Source organism: Heptranchias perlo, chromosome 20 (assembly GCF_035084215.1).
Source record: "Heptranchias perlo isolate sHepPer1 chromosome 20, sHepPer1.hap1, whole genome shotgun sequence".
NCBI lineage: Eukaryota > Metazoa > Chordata > Chondrichthyes > Hexanchiformes > Hexanchidae > Heptranchias > Heptranchias perlo.
In genome coordinates, this window is record NC_090344.1 from 30,896,688 (window position 1) to 30,910,097 (window position 13,410).

Sequence of the window (13,410 nt, forward strand, 5' to 3'; positions counted from 1 at the left end):
AGCCGGATATAATTGCAGCAAGACTTCCTTACTCTTATTCTCCAACCCACTAAAAATAAAGGCCAACATATTATTTGCTTTCCTAATTGTTTGCTGTACCTGCATGTTAACTTCTGTGATCCGTGTACAAGGACACCCAAATCCCTCTGCACACCAACATTTCTTAAACTCTCACCTTTTAAAAAATATTCTGCTTTTCTATTCTTCCTCCCAAAGTGAATAATTTTCACATTTCCCCACATTGGACTCCATCTGCCACCTTCTTGATAATCTTAAAAATAGAGCTAGTTCATTAAAGAGCAAAATAAGGTGGCAATTTTTCACACAAACGATAGTGGAAATTACAAACTCACTTCCACGAAAGGCTGTGGATGCTGGGGCTCGATTGAAATTTTCAATATTGAGCTCAATAGATTTGTGTTGTGTGAGGGTTGCAAGGGATATGGAGCAAAGGCGAGTAAATGGCGTTGTGACACAGATTAGTCCTGATCCAATTGATCCAGGCTTCAGGGGCTGAATGGCAAATTTCAGTTTCTGAACCCAGTCATTGACACCAATCACCTCCACTCTGATAAAAAAAACACCACAGGCACTGACACAAATCACCTCCTAACTGATTTAAACCAACCCCACAGTCACTGACACCAATTTCACTGAATGGTGAAACAGGCTCGAGGGGCTGAACGGTCTACTCCTGTTCCTAATGTTCCGATATCACACTGAAGTTGCTAACATTCCTCTTCACAGTTCTTAATGCTCCCTATGTTGATGTTATCAGGAAATGTTGATCTTCTGCCCTTGTACCCAAGCCCAGGTCATTTCTCTGTATTGAGAAGAGCAATGGTCCCAACACTGCCCCTGGGGACACCACTGTTTACATCCCCACAGTCTGAAAAACATCCATTAACCACCACTCTGCCCTTTCTCCAACTTCCCATCCACACTGACCCACTCCCTTTAATACCGTGAGCTTTAATCTGATCAACAAGCCTCCTGTCCGGCATCTTCTCAAACACTTTTTAACAATCCATCTTCACAACCTCCATTGCATTTTATCCCCACACTGTGTTATTCCCTCCAATAATCCCTGCTGTCTGTCCTGAATTAATCCATTTCATTCCCAATGTTGAAATCTTTGCTCCACCCACTCGGTTCCATCGGTTTTTCTCCACAACACAAAGGGCCAGTTTTCCCCAAGAGTTTCACACCAATCAGCTTTCAAAATGAGGCAGAGTTTCAGCCAATGAGGGAGATCCGGGCTCAGCCCCGCCCACTCGGTGCCGCAAGTCCCGCCCCTCACACACTCCCATTGGTTGGAGGACCAACCGCCCGCTCGGTCCTCCAGTCCCTCTCCGCTCTTCCTATTGGTCCGGAGCTCCCGTCAATCACCCGGGCAGTGTGAGCTGAGCATGCGCGGCGGGCGGGGAGTGAGGCCGAGATCGTGTCCGCAACAGGTGAGAGATGGGCGGGGGGAGCGGGTTAATAAACCCCGGGGGAGGGGGCGGGGGCTTCACAAACCCCGAGTGCGGCCCCGGGCCCGAATATCAAACAGTGAACATTCTCCCCACCCCCTCCCCCAGACCCCAATATAAAACAGTGAACATTCTCCTCTCTCTCTCTACACTCCGGGGGCTCCGGTTTAGATCAGACCCGAAACTCAACACACGGCCCGCGGCCTCCGAGCATGCGCAGTGTCAGCGTCAAACCTCGTGACTCATCGAATCAGGGAGCGTCTGTAAATGAAGGAGAAATGGAGATCGATCAGGGAGCGTCTGTAAATGAAGGAGAAATGGTGATCGGTCGGGGAGCGTCTATAAATGAAGGAGAAATGGTGATCGGTCAGGGAGCGTCTGTAAATGAAGGCGAAATGGTGATCGGTCAGGGAGCGTCGGGAAATGGTGATCGGTCAGGGAACATCTGTAAATGAAGGAGAAATGGTGATCGGTCAGGGAGCGTCTATAAATGAAGGCGAAATGGTGATCAGTCAGGGAGAGTCTGCAAATGAAGCAGAAGTGGTGATCGGTCAGGGAGCATCTGCAAATAGATGATAAATGATGACAGATCAGGGAACGTCTGTAAATGAAAGCGAAATGGTGAAGGTCGGGGGAGTCTGTCGATGAATGAGAAGTGGTGATCGGTCAGGGAGCATCTGTAAATGAAGGAGAAATGGTGAATTTCAGGGCAAGTCTGTCAATGACGAAGAAAATGTGACGGCTCATAAAAACATAAGAAATAGGAGCAGGAGTAGGCCATATGCCCCCTTGAGCCTGCTCTGCCATTCAATAAGATCAAGGCTGATCTTTGACCTCAACTCCACTTTCCTGCCCAATCCCCATATCGCTTGATTCCCTTAGAGTCCAAGAATCTATCAATCTCAGCCTTGCATATACTCAACGACTGTGCATCCACAGCCCTCTGAGGTAGAGAATTCCAAAGATTTACAACCCTCTCAGTGGTGAAATTCCTCCTCATCTCAGTCTTAAATGGCCGACCCCTTATCCTGAGACAATGTTCCTACTTCTACACTGTCCAGCCAGGGGAAACATCCTCTCAGTATCTACCCTCTCAAGCCCTCTCAGAATCTTACAAGTTTCAATGAGATCACCTCTCATTCTTAGAACCATAGAAAAGATACAGCACAGAAGGGGGCCATTCGGCCCATTGTGTCCAGGCTGGCTCGAAGAACAACCAGGTGGCCATTCTAATCCCACCTTCCAGCACCCGGTCCGTAGCCCTGCAGCTTACAGCACTTTAGATGCAGGTCCAGGTACTTTTTAAAAAGAGTTGAGGGTCCCTGCCTCTACCACCAATTCGGCAGCGGATTCCATACACCCACCACCCTCTGGGTAAAACAATTTTTCCTCGTGTCCCCTCTAATCCTTCCGCCAATCAGCTTAAATCTATTTCCTCTAGTTCTTGAACTCTCTGCTAGGGGAAACAGATACTTCCTGTCTACTCTATCTGGACCCCTCATCATTTTGTACACGTCAATCAAGTCACCACTCAGCTTCCTCTGCTCCAAGGAAAACAACACCAACCTATCCAATCTCTCCTCGTAGCTGCAATTTTCAAGCCCTGGCAACATTCTTGTAAATCTTCTCTGCACTCTCTCCAGAGCAATAACGTCCTTCCTGTAATGTGGTGACCAGAACTGCACACAATAGTCCAGCTGTGGCCTTACCAGCGTTTTATACAGTTTATACAGTCATTACATCCGTGCTTTTGTATTCTATACCTCGGCTAATAACGGAGAGCATTCCGTATGCCTTCTTCACAACCTTATCTACCTGTACTGCCACCTTCAGGGACCTGTGCACATGCACTCCATGGTCTCTCACTTCCTCTCCCCTCTCAATATATTCCTGTTTACTGCGTATTCCCTTTCACTGTTTGCCCTCCCGAAGTGCATTACCTCACACTTCTCCGGGTTGAACTCCATTTGCCACTTTTCCGCCCACTCCACCAACCCATTGATATCTTCCTGGAGTCCACAGCTACCCTCTTCACTATTAATTACACAGCCAATTTTTGTGTCATCTGCACATTTGCCAATCATGCTCCAGACATTCAAGTCCAAATCATTAAGATATACCACAAACAGCGGGGACCCAACACTGAGCCCGATGGCACGGCATTGGAAACAGATTTCCATTCGCAAAGATATCCATCGACTTTTACCCTTTCTTTCCTGTTACTGAGCCAATTTTGGATCTAATTCACCACATTTCCCTGTATCCCATGGGCTTTTACGTTTCTGACCAGTCTGCCATGTGGCACCTTGTCAAATGCCTTACTACAATCCATGTAGACAACATCCAACAGCACGACCATCATCAATCCTCCTCGTCACTTCCTCAAATAATTTAATCAGATTTGCAAGGCATGACCTTCCCTGAACAAATCCATGCTGACTATCCCTGATTAAACTATCCCTTTCCAAGCGACAGTTTATCCTATCTCTCAGTATTGATTCTAATAGTTTGCCCACCACCGAGGTAAGACTGACCGGCCTATAATTGTTCGGTCTTTCCCTTGAACCCTTTTTAAACAATGGTCTTACGTTTGCAGTCTTCTGGTACCTCCCCTGTATCTAATGAGGATTGGAAAATGATCCTCAGAGCATCCGCTATTTCCTTCCTGGCTTCCTCCAATAGCCCAGGAAACAATCCATCCGGCCCTGGTGACTTATCGACTTGCAAGGATTCCAGTCCCTCTAGTACTTCCTCTCTCGTCATGTTTACCTGATCCAATATTTCACAACTGTCCTCTTTAACTACTACGTCCGGATCATCCCCTTCCTTTGTGAATACGGAGAAAAAATATTCATTTAAAACCCCACCCACATGTTCTGCTTCTACACACAAGTTACCCTTATCATCCCTGATAGGTCCCACCTTTTCCTTAGCTATCCTCTTGTTCTTAATGTACTGATAAAATATCTAAAATTGTTCTAAACTCCAGAGAGCATAGGCCCATTCTATTCAATCTCTCCTCATAGGACAACCGTCTCATCCCAGGAATCAATCGAGTGAACCTTCGCTGCATATGCCCTTCCTTAGATAAGGAGAGCACAACTGTACACAGTACTCCAGGTGTGGTCTCACCAAAGCCCTGTACAATTGCAACAAGACTTCCTTATTCTTCTCGTCCAACCCCCTTGCAATAAATTCCAACATTCCAGTTGCCTTCGAATTGCTTGCTGTACCTGCATGTTATCTTTCGGTGTTTCTTGTACGAGGACATACAAATCTCTCTGAACACCAACATTTAATAGTTTCTCACCATTTTAAAAATTCTGTTTTTCTAGTCTTGCTACCAAAGTGAATAACCTCACATTTCCCCAAATAATACTCTATCTGCCACCTTCTTGGCCACTCACTCAACCTGTCTATATCCCTTTGCAGACTCTTTGTGTCCTCCTCACAGCTTACTTTCCCACCTCGCTTCATGTCATCAGCAAACTTGGATACTTTACACTCGGTCCCATCCGCTAAGTCATTGATATATATTGTAAATAGCTGAGGCCCAAGCACTGATCCTTGCGGCACCCCACTAGTTACACGTCCAGGCCATGAAAATATATCAAAAAGATTCATGGTCCTAATACCCACCCCTATGGAACACCACTGTATACTTCCTTCCAGTCTGTAAAACAACGGTTCACCACTGATCTCCACATTCTGTCTCTCCGCCAATTTTGTATCCATGCTGCTATTGGCTTCAATTTTATTAACAGGTCCATTCGGTGGCACTTTACCGAACGCCTTTTAAATGTCCATGGACACAACATCGAGTGCAGTACCCTCATCAACCCTCTCCGTTATTTCATTGAAGAACTCAATCAAATTAGTCAGACATGATTTTACTTTTAACAAATCGATATTGACTGTCATTTATTAACTCACGTTCTTCCAAGTGAGAATTAATTTTGTCCCGGATTCTGGTCTCTGGAAGTTTCCCACCACCGACGTTAGGCTGACTGGCCTGTAATTGCCGAGTTTATCCCTCTCCCACATTTTTGAACAGGGGTGTAACACTTGCAATCCTCCAGTCCTCAGACACCACTCCCATATCCAAGGAGGATTGGAAGATTGTGGTCAGAGCCTCCGCTATCTACACCTTTACTTCCCTCAGTAATCTAGGAGGAATCCCATCTGGACCGAAAATCTTTTTTACTTTGAGCACTGCCAGTCTTTTAAGTACCACCTCTTTATCTATTTTGATCGTCTTCAATATCAGTAATACCTCCTCCTTTACTGTACAATGGCAGAATCCTCTTCTCTGGTGAAGACGGATGTAAAGTATTCATTTAGTGCCTCAGCCATGCCCTCTGCCTCCACAAGAAGATCTCCTTTTTTGTCCCTAATCGACCCCGCCCTTCCTTTGACTCCCCTTTTGTATGTTCATAAAAGACTTTTGGATTCCATTTTATGTTAACCGCCAATCTATTCTCATACTCTCTCTTTGCACCTCTTATTCCGTTTTTTAGATCTCCTCTGTACTTTCTTTGTTCAGCCTGGTTCACGACTGTATTATGAACCTTAAATTCGTCATAAGCCTCCTTTTTCTGTTTCATTTTAATCTCTATCTATCTCTTTAGTCATCCAGGGAGCTCGAGCTTTGGATGCCCTTCCTTTCTCCCCCGTAGGGATCTGTCTGCTCTGTACCTGAACCAACTCCTCCTTCAAGGCCTCCCATTGTTCAATTACTGTTTTGTTGCCAATTTTTGATTCCAATCCACCTGGACAAGATCCCTTTTTAACTCACTGGAATTCGCCCTCCTCCAGTTAAGTATTTTCACATTTGACTGTCCCCTGTCCTTTTCCATAACTATTCTAAACCTAATGAGATTATGATCACTGCTGCCCCACTGAAACATGGTCCACCTGCCCCACTTCATTCTACACACCGAGCCCACTGCTGTACTCACACTCACTCTCTCACATTCACTCTCTCACACTCACTCTCTCACATTCACTCTCACATTCCTCTCTCACCCTTTCACTCATGGTTTAGGGCCACTGAAAGATGCTGCGATGGGTTTGGATTTCAGCACAGGGAGGAGGGAGAGTTTGTGGGACAGGGATTTACAGCTTTGAGGAATGAGAGAGGAAATAATGTTCCATAGAAAGTAGAGTTATCTGATCTGAATTTCTATCCTGTACTTACATTGATAACTTTTATAAACTCCTTTTACAGGGGAGGATTTGCAGAGGGAAACTCACACCAAAGATCACGTCAAGATCTGACAGAGTCACTCGATTCATCAGGACCTGAATATCATCGGCCTTTGAATGTGGAAGGAGAAATGTTTGTCTGTTCTATCCGTGGGAGAAGATTTCAAACATCAGTGTGAGTGGAAAATCACCGAGACACACACACCCGAGTGAGAGTGTTACAGTGCACTGACTGTGGAAAGAGCTTTAACCAGTTACATAGCCTGAAAAAACATCACACCATTCACAGCGGGGAGAAACTGTATACGTGTTGTGTGTGTGGACGAGGCTTCAACTGATCGTCCAACCTGGAGAGACACAAGGTCACCCGGACCACGGAGAAACCGTGGAAATGTGGGGACTGTGGGAAGGGATTCAATTACCCCTCACTGCTGGAAATGCATGGACACAATCACACTGGGGAGAGGCCGTTCTTCTGCTCCGTGTGTGGGAAGGGATTCACTCGGTCATCCACCCTGCTGAGACACCAGCGAACTCACTCTGATGAGAGACCTTTTAAATGTTCTGACTGTGAGAAGAGCTTTAAAAGCAAAAGTATTCTGCTGACACACCAACGCACTCACACTGGGGAGAGGCCGTTCACCTGCACCGTGTGTGAGAAGAGATTCACTCAGTCATCCACCCTGCTGACACACCAGCGAGTTCACTCTGATGAGAGACCTTTTAAATGTTCTGACTTTGAGAACAGCTTTAAAAGCAAAATTGATCTGATGAGACACCAACATAGCCACACTGGGGAGAGGCCGTTCACCTGCTCCGTGTGTGGGAAAGGATTCACTCAGTCATCCACCCTGCTGAAACACCAGCGAGTTCACACTGGGGAGAGACCGTTCTCCTGCTCAGTGTGTAAGAAGAGATTCACTCGATCATCACACCTTCTGTCACACCAGCGAGTTCACACTGGGGAGAGACCGTTCTCCTGCTCAGTATGTAAGAAGAGATTCACTCGATCATCCCACCTTCTGTCACACCAGCGAGTTCACTCTGATGAGAGACCTTTTAAATGTTCTGACTGTGAGAAGAGGTTTAAAAGCAAAATTGATCTGATGAAACACCAACGTACCCACACTGGGGAGAGGCCATTCACCTGCTCCGTGTGTGGGAAGGGATTCACTCAGTCATCCAACCTGCTGAGACATCAGCGAGTTCACACTGGGGAGAGGCCGTTAAATGTTCTGACTGTGAGAAAAGATTTAAAATCAGAAATGAACTGCTGAGACATCGACGCACTCACACTGGGGAGAGACTGTTCACCTGCTCTGTGTGTGGGAAGGGATTCACTAATTCATCCCACCTTCTGAAACATCAACTTGTTCACACTATTGAGTGACCTTTTAACTCAGTGACTGTAAGAAGAGCTTTAAAAGCAGAAATGAACTGCTGACGCATCAACTCACGCCCATTGAGGAGAGACTGTTCACCTGTTCCATGTGTGGGAAGGGATTCACTCAGTCATCACACGTGCTGAGACACCAGCGAGTTCACATATGACTGCAGGGGTTGGATTCTGCTGTTAATCCCATCCAGGACTGAACCATGTTCATTCTGACAGTTAGGGTTTGTTTCTTCTGATGTTAATAACCCCTATAACTGGGCTGGAGTTTAATATTCAGAATATCTGTTAAATAAATTAGCTTTGTTTTAAACACCTTGTTGTCGATTTTGATTTTTCCCACCTGAGTGTTTAGCATCACCTGACTGGAGCTCAGAAAGGACAATCTGATGGGAACAGAACTTCAGCCTGGACACAGTCCTTCAGGGCCACACTGAGAGGGGCAAACGGCACTTTGGCCTTTCTCATCTCCCTTCACTGACAGCAAAGTCACTGTATGACATCCAGTCTGAAAATGACTGTGGTAATTATTCTATGAAGATTTCACCTGTTTGAGTGACAGTCCTGAGTCTACCATTTAAGGCAAGCGTTAACTCATTTAAAATAAACCCGTTAAAAATAAATGAGTTAAAGTCTGAATTGAAGTAGCAGAGGGAGGAGTTCACAGGAGCCTGTTAATTGCTGGTACAATTATACAACAGTCATTCGATCTCCAGATAAAGAAGGACCTGCAGTGTGTTTCCAGAATTCACGGTTTTATTGATGTGTGCGAGTTGGACACCAGGATCACTAAAAATACACAACCCGGACCATCCACAGGGTGGGGCCGATCCCGACAGTTACTCTGGGATCACTCCCACTGCGGAACTCCACCACTGACCCTGCTGAACGTTGCAGGCTCAGGGAGTGGGGCCTCCAGGAGAGGACTGTAAGATAGCTGACAAACATATGCTGAGGTACCAGAGGAATCCTTACTAAGGAACCGTCTGGGGCTTTACCTGTCGGTGTGGGTCTAGCGGTGAATGATTCCTGAGTCCCCGAACTATGTTACATTTAAACCAGATCAGATCAGGATGAATTCAGTTTACCGGAGAATTGGGACAAATATCACCCACAATCGAGGGAGACAAAAGCAGCCATTAGAGAATCTAAGAGATCTTTGGAAAAGAAAATGGTGCACAATTCTGAGGATAACAGCAAATGTTTTTTCAGCTACGTCAGGAGTCAGAAGACCATTAAAGATGCTTTAGGGCCACCGAAAGACAGTTCAGGACAGATTCCCGGGCTATGGCAGAGCTGTTAAATGACTATTTCTCATCAGCCTACACTCCTGTGGATGATGCTCAGATTCCAGCTGTGGGATGTGCTGTCAACAATGACATCATAAATATTAAAATAGAATGGGATGTCACTTTGGATAAAATATGAACTCTCAAAATGCATTGTGCTCCAGGTCCAGATGATATTCACCCACGGGTGTTTAAAGAGATGGGACGGGTGCTCTGTGAGCCTCTTGCCTGTATCTTCAACAGCTCAATAGAGTCAGCGATAGTCCCCTGAGATTGGAAGGTAGCTCACGTAGTTCCCATTTTCATTAAAGGGGACAAATCAGAGCCGGGGTATGACAGGCCCATCAGTGTGACCTCGATCTGAGGGAAGATGCTTGAAGGGATCCTAAGAGATGCTGTTTATGATCACGGGGAAAGAGAAGGAGCCATTAGAGATACTCAACACGGCTTCTGGGAAAGAAAATGCTGTCTTACAAACTTGCTTGAGTTTTTTGAAGAAGTTGCTGGGTCAGTGGATGAGGGTAATCCGGTTCACATTGTCTATCTCAGGGGTGTCAAACTAATTTCCTATGGTGAACCTGACCCGATATCATGACACTTGGCCTGGGCCACATTCAGCAAAAGTTATTAAACTAGAAATAGATGAAGATAAACTATATTGTTACTTACGTACATTTCGATGTTGTTTACTGCTCCTGCTGCTCCTGATAGCTGATCTTTTTTCCCGGAAGCCGTGTTGAGTATCTCTAATGGTCCCTTCTGTTTCCTCGTGATCATAAACAGAATCTCTTAGGATCCCTTCAAGCCTCTTATCTTGAACTATTGCACCAACATTTGGAGTAAATGACTGGGCTGAGGCCTGTCTTGGATAAAAACATGAGGACCACTTGTCATTACAGAACTGTGTGCCCCAAACACGAACCGTGGAAGTGAATTCCACAGACTGCCTACTCCCTATGTAAAGAAGTTTCTCTTGACGACTGCTCTAAAACAGATAGCAGGGGTTAATTGTAGCGACTCACACTGTATAAGGTGGAAAGTGATGTTCCACAAGGATTGGTTCTGGGACCACTGTTCACAATTCACATAAATGATTTGGACTCGGGAATCGGAAGTACAACTTCAAAATTAACAGATCACACCAGATTGGCGGGGTGGGGTGGAGTTTACATAATATTAATGAAGTTTGCGACCAAATACAAAATACATTAATAAACTTGCAAAATGGGTGTATAATTGGCTAATGAATTTTAATGCAGATGACAGTGAAATGGAGCATTTTGGTCGCAAGAATTTGGAAATTGTGCCCTGTATATCCAAGTCCAAGTCATTAATGTATATCAAGAAAAGCAGTGGTCCCAGCACCGACCCCTGGGGAACACCACAGTATACCTCCCTCCTTTCTGAAAAACAACCATTCATCACTACACTCTGCTGTTATTTAGCCAATTCTGTTGCAATGCTGCTACTGCCCCCTTTATTCCATGGGCTTCAATCTTAATGACAAGCCCATTACGTGGCACTTTATCTAACGCCTTTTGGAAGTCCATATACACCACATCAACTGCATTTCCCTCATCGACCCTCTCTGTTACCTTATCAAAAAACTGTATCAAGTTAGTTAAACACAATTTGCCTTTAACAAATCCGTGCTGGCTTTCCCTAATCCTTGTCCAAGTGGCTGCTAATTCTATCCCGGATTATCGTTGCTGGAACTTTCCCCACTACCGAGGTTAAACTGACTGGTCAGTAGCTGCTGGGTTTTATCTCTCACCCTTTCTTGAACAGGGGTGTAACATTTGCAATTCTCCAGTCCTCTGGCATCACCCCCATATCTAAGGATGTTTGGAAGATTATGGCCAGTACCTCTGCAATTTCCACTGTTACTTCCCTCAGAAACCTAGGATGCATCCCATCCGGACCAGGTTACGTATCTACTTTAAGTACAGCCAGCCATTCAAGTACCTCCTTTTTATGAATTTTTAGCCAATCCAGTATCTCAACTACATCTTCCTTTACTGACACTCTGGCAGCATCTTCTTGGTAAAGACAGATGCAAAGTATTTATTTAGTACCTCCGCCATGCCCACTGCCTCCTGCTGCTGTTTCCTCAGTATAACACGGGCCAGTGACGCAATGGATAACACATCTGACTACGGATTAGAAGACTGTAGGTTTGACTCCTACCTGGCTCTGAATTTTTTTTAACTTGTGCATTATTTTATGGCCTTCAATACCTTGCAAGCTGTCCTACTTGGTGGTGCTGCCTGAATTCAATCTTCAGAGAAGGCATCAGGGATTACGAAGCTTTTTTTCCATCTCTCACCTCATCTTTCCATCTTTGCTGCAGAGCAAAATCAAGAACTTTTGCTGACTGCAGCACATCAAAAGATGTGCTGCCCCTTGACCTCTCTGTACCCAAACACACAGTGAAGTTTAGGAAGTTCATGGGCTATGGACTCGCTGACAACGCTCTTGTTTCTGTATAATTGCAGCAAGACAATCGGTGAGTGGAGAATATAATCAACGATCCCACTACTTCTCACATGCTAAGTGAGCGCTCGACCAGTTGAGCTAATTCCTCGTTTGCTGTTTGTAAATCGCCCTTCACAGTTCCCGCCTCACACTCGCCTCCAAGCTGCTCCACGACCAGCAGAGAAATCTTGCCTTGGGTTGCCGCTCCTTGAATATATTAAAAATTTGCTAAAATCGGTGTTATCGAGCATCAGCAAGTGAGGAACAGCAGAACGGGAAGCCACAGTAATCATGAATGATGCTGAGAAGAGTCCGAGCCTGTGGAAGGAAGACGAGGTCACCGGAAAGCAACAGCTGCCCGAGCTTGAGGGAGCAGCGTGAGCCCTGACTGACTGACTGATCGAAGATCTTTTTACATGAAATTGAGGGCGATTTGAAATGTTGCTGCTCAAAGGCACTCCCTGCTGGTGAGCAGAGGGAAATGCTCAAGTGAAACAGCGATGCTCGGGCAGACACAGAAAGCTTCAAGGTTTGAGAAAGCAAAAGAGGCGTCCTGTGCGTTCATGGCAACATGTTAATCTGTAAGTTGCCTGTAAAGTTAAGAGAGCGACCTTGAACTAATTGCTGCTTATTGCAAAAGTACGCGTACTCTTTTGAGCCGGAATTGAACAAATGATGCAAGGATGACTTTGTCTTATTTTCCACAACAGTCTTGTCGCTCGACCAGCTGAGTTATCGAAGGAAAGAGGCAAAAATGGATTCCAGTGCTCATGACTGAGGCTGACTCGGTACCTGCTCGTACCGCAGCGCTGTGGGAGTGTGAGCTGTTCCTTGTTCTTCACGGCCTGGGCCAGTGACGCAATGAATAATGCGACTGATTATTGATATGGAGATTGTGGGTTCAAGTTTACGGAGGGTGTAAAGTGGAAGGCCGGGCCTGGAGAGCATTGGAATAGTCGAGTCTCGAGGTAAACAAAAGCTGGAATGAGGGTTTCAGCAGCAGAACTTCATTCTGGCAGTTGGGATTTGTTTCTGATGATGTTAATAACCGCTGTAACTGCCCCTGGGGGACACCACTGTTTACATCCCCACAGTCTGAAAAACATCCATTAACCACCACTCTGCCCTTTCTCCAACTTCCCATCCACACTGACCCACTCCCTTTAATACCGTGAGCTTGAATCTGATCAACAAGCCTCCTGTCCGGCATCTTCTCAAACACTTTTTAACAATCCATCTTCACAACCTCCATTGCATTTTATCCCCACACTGTGTTATTCCCTCCAATAATCCCTGCTGTCTGTCCTGAATTAATCCATTTCATTCCCAATGTTGAAATCTTTGCTCCACCCACTCGGTTCCATCGGTTTTTCTCCACAACACAAAGGGCCAGTTTTCCCCAAGAGTTTCACACCAATCAGCTTTCAAAATGAGGCAGAGTTTCAGCCAATGAGGGAGATCCGGGCTCAGCCCCGCCCACTCGGTGCCGCAAGTCCCGCCCCTCACACACTCCCATTGGTTGGAGGACCAACCGCCCGCTCGGTCCTCCAGTCCCTCTCCGCTCTTCCTATTGGTC

At 45.8% G+C, this 13,410-nt stretch overlaps 1 pseudogene; it reads left to right on the plus strand.

The window, feature by feature from the left end:
- The first annotated feature begins 1,401 nt into the window (after positions 1-1,401).
- On the plus strand, positions 1,402-8,549 carry LOC137335676 (zinc finger protein 271-like; annotated as a pseudogene).
- Positions 8,550-13,410: the final 4,861 nt, after the last annotated feature.